At 40.6% G+C, this 8,852-nt stretch overlaps 1 pseudogene; it reads right to left on the bottom strand.

Annotated features, from left to right (window-relative positions):
• Positions 1–2,300: 2,300 nt before the first annotated feature.
• LOC142445785 (interferon-induced transmembrane protein 1 pseudogene) lies at positions 2,301–2,675 on the bottom strand (annotated as a pseudogene).
• Positions 2,676–8,852: the final 6,177 nt, after the last annotated feature.

Here is an 8,852-nt window from a genome sequence, read left to right as displayed (position 1 = left end):
CAGGCAAGCTTTTCTACAACATCCAGTTATATTGGAAGCTGGCTACTCTCACAAGGAGATCTCATCATGGGGACTACTACATCTTCACTGCCAAACCACCGAGAAGCCTAGCCAGCCAATTTACCACTTTAACTATCATATACTCATACTTTTCATGTTAGTATGCATAATGTTTGTGAATACTATTCCCTGGTGGGAAGTGACCCTTTACACAAAATATAGTGACCTTTTCCCATTACCTTTTGTGTAAGATTCAGATGGAAAAATACTAGAACCGCTATCTTGGAGAAGACTAACCTTGGGCAGAATCAAGTCTTTCTAAGTCCTCACTTCCCTATATTATATTGTTACCACCAGCTGTCCTTTAGTTGTCCCCAACTCACAGCCATCACACACACAACTCAACAATACACTGTCAAGTTCTTTGCTATCTACATAATCAGCTTTTCTTATCCATAGCATTTTCTTTCTTTCTTTTTTGGCCTATAAATAGTTCAAGGTCTGTTGGTTGGTCTTTACGAGGGTTTTCCAGTCAAGTCTGATGGGGTGCCACAGTCTGTCTCCAAAGTCTATTTTTCGTATTCCCCAGGGATTTCATCATTTTGCTCCCCTTGCTACTCTGTTGCATGCCCTTAGTGTTTTGCCCCAGTGTGATGGGGTCAGATGAGGCACAATTCCTGCACTGTGTCTCCAGTGTTGTCCTGAAGTGCTATGGTTCAGTGAGGGACGTCATGTCTAATGGTGGGCCCTCTCTGTGCATTGTCTGCTCTGAGCAGAAATATCATCGCTTGATGGGGCAGGATGTGTTCCCCTCCCTCTCCATCCGTCTTTTTTTTTTAGATCATTTTATTGGGACTCTTACAGTTCTCATAACAATCCATATATCAAGTGTATCAAGCACATTTGTACATATGTACATCATCATTTCCAAAACATTTTCTTTCTATTTGAGCCCTTGATATCGCTCTTCTTTTTCCCCTACCATCCTCCCATTCTCATGAACCTTTGATAATTTATAATTTTTTAATTTTCATATTTTATCCTGTTTGCTGTCTCCCTTCACCCCCTTTTCTGTTGTTCGTGTTCTGTGTGTGTTGCGGAGGGTGCATTGTATGTCTATCAGTGTGATTAATTTAGATTTCCCCTTTCTGCCCTCCTCTCCCCACCTTCCCCCTACCTTCCTGGTATTGCTATTCCCATGCCTGCTCCTGGATTCTGTGAGTCATGAGCTCTTATCTGTACCTGTGCATATGCTCCGGTCTAGCCTGCAGTGAAAAGCAGGACTGGGGTCATGACAGTGGGGGTGAGGAAGCCTCAAAGAACCAGAGGAATATTGTGTGTTTCCTTGGTGCTATATTGTGCCCTGGTTGACTCATCCCTTCCTTGTGACCCTTCTGTGAGGGCATTTCCCATTGTCTATAGATGGGTTTGGGGTCTCTGCTCTGACCCCACCCCCCTTGTTCTCAACAATATGGTTTTTTGTTTGCTGTCTTTTGATGTCTGTTACCTGATCATATCAACACCTCATGATTGCACAGGCTGGTGTGCTTCTTCCATGTGGGCTTGTTGCTGCTCTGCTAGATGGCCACTTGTTTGCCTTCAAGCCTTTAAGACCCCAGATGCTATATCTTTTGATTGTCAGACACCATCCGCTTTCTTCATCACATTTGATAAACTCCTTTTAGAAGAGTTCTGCATTTAATATAGGTTGTAGTCTAGAGTCAAGCAAAAGAAGTAACTCTACACAGAAAAAAAAAAAAAGGAAGAGGAGAAAGACTAAATGTTCTCTGAGAAAAGAATCAGAGAGTGAGGATTCTTTCTTAGAAGTGTGGAGAGAGCAGGGTTTACCAAGATTTTGCTCAGTGTTTTTTAATTTAAAAAAGAAAGGTAGGTTGGGGGGAGGGGGGACGACTCTTTTCCAGCTGCCCTACAGAAACTTCATAAAATCTGCATTGTTGATTAAATGGCTGTCATATCAGGAAATTCCCTTTGGTAAATATAGATAAATGATAAATCCTGACTCAGGCAGACGAGTGACAAGAGGAGAAACTGACTGATCATTATCTGGTTTACCCCCCTCCCCTCTTTTTTTTTTTCAAATGGCAACACGGAGCACACTTAGCACCCAGATCTTCATTTCTTCTTCCTTTTTTTTACTCACCAGGGTGCTTTATTGAGCTTGCTGATAGATGGAGATACACTCACAAATGACTGTGGACAGGAGTGGGGGAGGCAGGCCGGGAGTCAGGTCGTCCAGCAGGGCAGGGCTGAAGGGTCCAGGACACAGCATGGTGCAGTGGCTAGTGGCCTTGCTGGCCCATCATCTGTGACAGGGCTTGGAAGCTCCTCACTGTGCCCGTGGCGAGAAGAATGACGAAGATGAGGATTCCCAGGAGGCCGAGGACCGTAGAGAAGATGTTCAGGTACTTGGCGGTGGACGCGTGGTTCTGGGCCCCAATCATGTCTCCCACCATCCTCCGGTCCCTGGACTTCACGGAATAGGTGCAGGCCACGAAGCCCAGGCAGCAGCAGTTGAGAAAGAGCACGTTGAAGAGGGACCAGAGGATGTGGTCGGGCACATGGGGTTCACTCTGGCTGCTGATCATGGTGGACTGCATGGGGGCAGCGTGGTATGGGGCCCACAGCCCACCCCTCTTGAGCTCCTCTTGAGCCATCATCTGGGTGTGAGGACACAGAAACTTTCAGAATTGGAGAGGCCCAGAAGTGCCTGGGGCTAGAGGACATGATTTAGGTGCGCTCTCAGGTGTCCTCACTCAGTGTGGCCTTCTAGAAGGGCTCCCCAGGTACTGTCATCCTCGGCCTGCTGGAAGGGCTCCAGAAGGCAACCCCCCCCCACCCCCAGTCTGAGGTCCAGATCTTCATTTCCAATGTCATTCTTCAATAAAAAGAAACCAGTGATCTGTGGGAAAACAGCAGTGCTTCCAGAGCTGGGGCAGGAAATAAGCAAGATGTCTGGAGTATCTTGTACTTCCAGGAAGTAAAGGAGTACTTAAAAAATAAACAAAACCAAACATGACGAGGGACACAGAAGCCAATTTAAAGATCTCAGTGACAAAAGTTGAAATGATGTGACAAGATCAAGTAGTATTCAACTGTAACCCCAAATATAAAATAAATATGTGTGAGTCCATCATGACATAAATAAATATTTGAATAAAAAATATAAGAAGAGATAGAAGATTCTAATAGATACTCGGCCTCTGGAAGGAAGATCACGAATTCCCATTCCTTAATTATGGGCTGTACATAGTGACTTCTTTCCAAAGAGTATAGTATTAAAAAGGAGAAAAAGAGAGTGACTTTACAGTGTAGAAACCAAACACCACCTCAGTCAAGGGTCAAGGTTAACAACACTAGTGATTAGCCATGTTAATATACGTAACCCTGATATGATATGATCAGAATAATACTTAGCCTTTGTGGTCTTCCTCCCCAAAGCCCATAAAACCAATCGAATCATGAGAAAAACAGTAGATAAAATCTAATAGAGGGGCATTTATAAAATACCTATCCAGTATTCCTCAAAGCTGTTAAGATCACTTTGCTTAAAGACAAGCTTTTAAGATCCCAGATGCTATTCTTTCTGATAGCTGGCCACCATCTAGTTCCTTTGCCACATTTTGCTATAGCACCCATATCTTCAGTGATTTATTCATGAGGGTGAGCATCAAGCAGAGCCATGTAAAAAGAACTACGTAATTGTTCTTAAATCCATTCATATATCTATGGTTTATATATATCTGTTTCTACTTAGAGACATCATTGTCATTTTATGTTAAAGAAAATTATCAATCATCACCCTGGGTATAAGATTAATTCTGCTGATAGTGTCATTAATTTAGCCAATGGTATAGAATTTAAAATACTCTTGAGAAAAGGAAATTATATGAATACAGACCAGCTATGAACTGCAATATATAAATTGTTAACCTGTACAGATTAGCTTCTTAAGTAACTGGACATACACAATGGGGGTAGGTGAGAGAGCAAAACTTATATTCATTCACAATGGCGGAGCCATGCCTACCAGATTAATACATGTCATAATGAAGCAAGGAGGACACTAAATAGTAAATATACAATAGTTCCAATCCAACATTCATTGGGCACCGCCAAGGCAAGTGTCTTAGTCTGTATGGACTAGAGAAACAAATTCATAGACACACACATGTGTATAAGAAAGAGGTTTATGTACAAGAGCAATTGAACATGGAGAAAACACCAAACCCAGTCCAGATAAAGTCCATAAATCCAATCTTAGCCCATTTGTCTGATAGCAATCTATAAAGTCCTCTTCAGACTCAGGAACACATACAATAACACTGAATGTAGAAGATCACAGGCCAGTGGGTGGAAAATCTGTGGATCCAGTGGCATTGGAAGCATCTCAGTGCTGGCAGGGATCGCTCTGTGGTTTCTCCGGCTTCAGAGGTCTGGTTGCATCCATGTGGCTTGTCTTCTGCAATGTCTCCCAGGGAGTGGCAGAGAGAGAGAAGTGTCTTCCACCTCCCAGGAGGAAGTCTTAGATTTCCCAGAATTCTCAGGAGAAGGTCATGCCCACACAGAAATCTCATTGGCTATCTCCAGATTGACAGCCTAGACTCCACCCCTACACCCTTAATCCTAAAATTGACACCAGATTAGGTGACAACCACAGCAAGAGATTCAAACCAAAGTCCATTGTCTGCCAGTTCTATGTCCTTGGGATAGCAGTAATCTGCTTCTCACACTAGGGAGTTTCAGCCTTAAGTCCAAGGGCTACAGATGAGTTTGCAGTAAATCCAGTTGGCTTAGTGTGGTTTCCACACCTAGTCCTTCTGTTGTGGTCTATGTACAATATTTTATTTTGTCTTCTAGAGCTGCCCTTTTTTGTTCAGTTCTTTGACTTCATCATTCCTTCATTTGCCTTAACTGTTCTACAACTAAGAACAAGTTCAGCTACCACAGTATAACAAATTGACAAACAAGTGCTGACACACATTCATATACATATACAAATATGTGAAATTATAAAATAGAGGAAACCAAGAGAAGGGCATATGGAGAATCCCTGTACTATTTTCACAACTTTTCTGTAAATATCTAATACTGTTCCAAGAACAAAAGTCTATTAAAAAGAAAAATTGTCAATTCAATGAAGAACTTTAGAGCTACATCTTTGCATAACCTCCTTGGCATAACTTTCTAGATTTAAAGGACTGGCTCATCCTAAATCTTTTCATGTACAGAGCCAAACTGTCATCCGATTTATCACCTTTGGAATATGAGAGTGTTCATTTCATCACATCTACATTTTAAACTTTATCAAATTCATGGAGATAAAGATAGTTGCCTGTGTACATAGAGGTTTCTTACCACCTATATAAAATTTTTAACATCACGCTAAATAGGCTCCCTGTCTCCATTCTCTCCCATGCCAAATCATTATGTATGCCACCGACAGATTATTCTTTTTTCTTCAATAATTGTATTGGGGGCTTGTACAATTCTTATCACAATCCATACATACATACATTGTGTCAAGAACATCTGTACATTCCTTGTCATCATCATTCTCAAAACATTTGCTTTCCACTTGAGCCCCTAATATCAGTTCCTCATTTTCCCCCTCCCTCCCTGCTCCCCCTCTCTCATGAACCCTCCATAATTCATGAATTATTATTATTTTGTCATATCTTACACTGTCCGACGTCTCCCTTCACCCACCAGATTATTTTTATAGCAGAGTTACTAGGACACTATTACCTGACTCAAAAATCTCCAATGGTTCTTTATCAATCTGTCTGTTAAGATGCTTTACAGTCTGGCCTTATCACACTTCTACTCTTATTTCAGTCTCTGCTTTCCTACATAGTCAAAATCATATAGTCATTGTTTTCTAAAACATGACCTATAACTTTTCATCTCTGTGGCATAATAATCCAATGATGAAAATACATAGCATGAGTACTACAAATTGCCCCTCCCTGCCATGACAGACATTGCTAATTAATCACGAAACTCTTTCCCATTAAGTTATGATGTAATGTGTTAAGACAGTGCTGCACAGCACCACACCCAGCCAGCTGCAATTGAAACTTGAGGAGAAAGTAATTTTCCATCCCTTTCACCTGGTTGGCCTTTCACCTGAACTCCCTATCACCTGGTTGGCCTTCACCTGAACTGTTCCTCTTCCTGAATCTCTACCATCAATTGAGGCTTGCTTCAGATACTTATACTTCGTGCTTCATTTTGCCTTGTTTTGGGACTCATGTATTGTTCTATATCCTTTGGGGCTGATAAGCATCTTAAAGCAGCAAGAGTAGAGAGAATGGGGGCTCTGGGATCAGCCTGTCGGAATTCACATTGTGGATCTGTCCCAACTGTCTGTGAGCCCATCAGTCAGTAACTCCATTTCTTTGAGCCTTAGTGTCCTCATCTGTAAAATAGGTTTAATAACTGCATCTACTTCAGAAAATCACATGGAATCAACGAGATAATATAAGTCAAGTGCTTGGATAAGTGTCACACCCATCATAAACCTTTAAAAATGTAATTATTCCTCAAAAAGTTAAACACAGAGGGATTCCACTTCTAGATATATGCCCAAGAGAATTGAAAACACTCACACCAAGATATTTGTATGTGAATACAAATATAGCAGCATTATTAATGATAACTAAAGAGTGGAAACAATTCCAGACTCATCAAGTGGTGATGAATAAGAAAAATGTGGTACATCCTTATAATGGAATATTATTCAGCTGTAAAAAGAATGATGCATGGATCCATGCTAACAACATGAATGAACCTGGAAAACATGCTAGGGGAAACAAAACAGTCACAATGGGCCACATATTACATGATTCCATTTCCATTGCATGTCCTAAACAGGCAAATCCATAAAGACATAAAGTACATTAGTAGCTTCAGGGGGCTGAAAGGAGAGGAAAATGAGTGGTGACTGGTTAATGGGTCTAGTTTTTCTGGAATAATGAAAATGTTCTACAGTTAGATATCACTCAACAAGGTGAGCGTAGTAACAGCCACTGAGCTGTGCACTTTAAAATGGTTAAAGGAGTGATTTTTTTCTTGTGGGAAATCTATCTTTTCTAAAAGTTGTTTATATTACTCTCGCTCTTTGTATCACTAGAGCACCTAAATTGATATAAATAAAAAGACGATTTTGTAAAAAGAAGAGGAAGGTGTTAAACGCCTTGCAAAATAATCATTTCCATCTGAACAGAGAGTACAGCGTACATGCCTTTCCCAACACTGAATGTGCCATTCCTTTTTATCTTCTCCAATCTAACTTGCAAAATATGAACCTTGCTTTCATTTTCTGGATTGCTAGTGAAGTTAAACATGGTGTAAGACTTATTGGCTCTTTGCAGTTCTCTTGTGAGTTGTCTGATCATGTTTGTGCCTGTTTTTTAAAATAATCTTTCTTCTTCCTGATTTGTTACAGCACTTCAAAGGATAAGGATCTTAACTCTTTTTCTGTCATATGTGTAGCAAATATTTTCTCCAGTTTGTCATTTGCCTTTTAACTTTAATGGTGTTTTCTGATGTCGAAAAATGATTAATTTTTATGAGGTCAACTCTCTCTGTCGTTTCTTTTATCACTTTTCCTTTGCTTTTTATTGTGGGGACATTCTTATTCCCTCTAGAAGGGGATATCATCCACCTGTATTTTCCTCTAGTTCTTTTATGAGCACCCCCCACTCCACTCCCACCCCCATTTACTTCATAAAGCCATCTGGAGTTTATTTTGGAGAGAGATGTGAAAGAGGTGACTAACTTTTAAAAACACATTTTAAAGCATTACCCATTATAATAGATTCTGTGCAAAGAAAATGTTTGTAGTATTAAATGGATACAAGGCATCATCACCCAGTACAACAAAAATTCCTGTGATATACATATTTAGACAGCTCTTCGGAGTTCATTTTAAAAGGCTTGGGCTATGTGGAAACTGATTTAATGGTTTTCTTTTGGAAATGGGGGGGATCTTTTATAAATAAGTTCTATATTATTTTAATATCTCACAATGAATATATTGCTTTGCTATTAAATCATTGAAATTTTTATTTTAAATAAAGAACATTTTTAATGTCCTTGCATGATAGAACAGCATGAATTCAATACCCAAAATGTGGAGATTGATCCTCACATTCCAATCTCTCCATCTGTAGTAAGCACGTAAAAGGCCATATCTGACCTCCTCGGGCTTTCTTATTGCCAAGAGGCAGGGGTCAAACATGCCTTCATGGGCCATTCTTCTTTATCTGCTCAAACACCAACCATCCTCCCCCAGCACTCTACTGATATGCTGAGTTTGATAAACCATTACAGTAGCCACATAGAATTCACAGACAATACAATTATAGGGATTTATTAGGGAAGTTAATAGGTTACAATCAGTAAACAGTAAGGATAGTTATTAGTCAACAGCAACACCTCTCCTCAGTCAGCAACCAAGTCTCTCTCTGGTCCTCAGACTCTCAGACATGTGGTCCATTGGTCTCTGCCCCTTGCTCTCTCCCAGACTCTGGGCCACAGTCTCTGGTGCCTCTGGTCTCCACCTCTGTCGCTTCAGGCAGAGATCTAAATCCTAGTCTTCTAATGAACCTGCGCTTTCTTTCTCTCTCCATCTAAGATGAAGCTTATACACAGAGAAAAAGCTTTGATGGAGGTATGGTTTCTGTCTTTCAGCCAACCATCACTTACTGCCAACAAATTGATGTTGACTCCCTAAAGTGACCCTACAGGGCGGTTAAAACTACCCCTGAGGGATTCGAAGACAATAATTCTATGAGAGTAGAAAGTATCATCTTTCCCCTGAGGAGCTC

Source organism: Tenrec ecaudatus, chromosome 4, assembly GCF_050624435.1.
Source record: "Tenrec ecaudatus isolate mTenEca1 chromosome 4, mTenEca1.hap1, whole genome shotgun sequence".
Lineage (NCBI taxonomy): Eukaryota > Metazoa > Chordata > Mammalia > Afrosoricida > Tenrecidae > Tenrec > Tenrec ecaudatus.
This window is presented reverse-complemented; position numbering and strand designations above follow the sequence as displayed.